This window comes from Otolemur garnettii, unplaced genomic scaffold (genome assembly GCF_000181295.1).
Source record: "Otolemur garnettii isolate 467f Iridium unplaced genomic scaffold, OtoGar3 scaffold00043, whole genome shotgun sequence".
NCBI lineage: Eukaryota > Metazoa > Chordata > Mammalia > Primates > Galagidae > Otolemur > Otolemur garnettii.
Genome location: NW_003852438.1, coordinates 10,903,169 through 10,904,248, shown reverse-complemented (window position 1 = coordinate 10,904,248; position 1,080 = coordinate 10,903,169). Strand labels below are relative to the sequence as shown.

General features: G+C 43.0%; 1 protein-coding gene across 3 annotated transcripts in view; it reads left to right on the top strand.

The window, feature by feature from the left end:
• TIMELESS (timeless circadian regulator) overlaps positions 1-1,080 on the top strand; it is a 34,286-nt gene that overhangs the window by 8,265 nt on the left and 24,941 nt on the right. The gene's annotated exons all lie outside the window — the stretch shown is intronic.

Genomic DNA, 1,080 nt, shown 5'->3' with positions numbered 1-1,080 from the left:
AGTAGCTGGGACTACAGGCGCCTGCCACAATGCCCGGCTATTTTTTGTTGCAGTTTGGCCGGGGCTGGGTTTGAACCCGCCACCCTCGGTATATGAGGCCTACTCACTGAGCCACAGGCGCCTCCTGCTTTTTAGATTCTTTGAAATGTCTGATGAGAACTAGATCTGAGGGCTCATGTCACACCCCTGCTGTCTATTAAGGTCTGTTCAAGGCTCTGAAACAAACTTTTTTTTCCTGCTGTCTGTTAAGGTCTGTTCAAGGCTCTGAAACAAACTTTTTTTCCCCCAAAGAAGAAATTCAGCTTAATTTTTATAATTAAATCAAACTGTGTACATTACTGCATTTATGGGGTACAATGTGCCGATTTTATATACAATTTGGAATGCTTAGATCAAACTGGTTAACATAGCCTTCACCTTACTTACTTAATTGTTGTGTTAAGACATTTATACTCTGGAGTGGCATCACAGCTCACAGCAACCTCCAACTCCTAGGCTCAAGCGAGTCTCTTGCCTCCGCCTCCCAAGTAACTGGGACCACAGGCATCCGCCACAATGCCTGACTATTTTTTGGTTGCAACCATCATTGTTGTTTGGCAGGCCTGGGCTGGATTCGAACCCGCCACCTTAGGTGTATGTAACTGGCGCCTTAGCCACTTGAGCCACAGGCGCCGAGCCCTAATCAGCGATTCTTAAGTACCAGAGGAACAATCCTAGTGTGTGATATTTCCATCAATCTGAAGTAAAAAGAGAAAAATAAGGATAGCATAATGAATTTTTTATAATGATTTGTTTATGTACCTTAAAGAAAAAGATATCGTTGAGGTTGTATCATGTACTGTTAGGGAATTAATTTGTATATGAGCTAGAGAAGGAATTCACAGCAGAAAGATTTAAGATCAAAGTAAAAACTTCATTTTGGGGGGGGGGGAGAGGGAGAGAGAAAGGAAAGCTGGTGCATCACCAGAAAGGGAAAGTGCCCACCCTAGCAGAAGAGGCTGGAGGTGTTTATGGTGAATTATAAAGGGTATAAGTTGATAACAGAAGGAGCTGTGAAGTTGCTTCCTGAGCTTTTTTTTT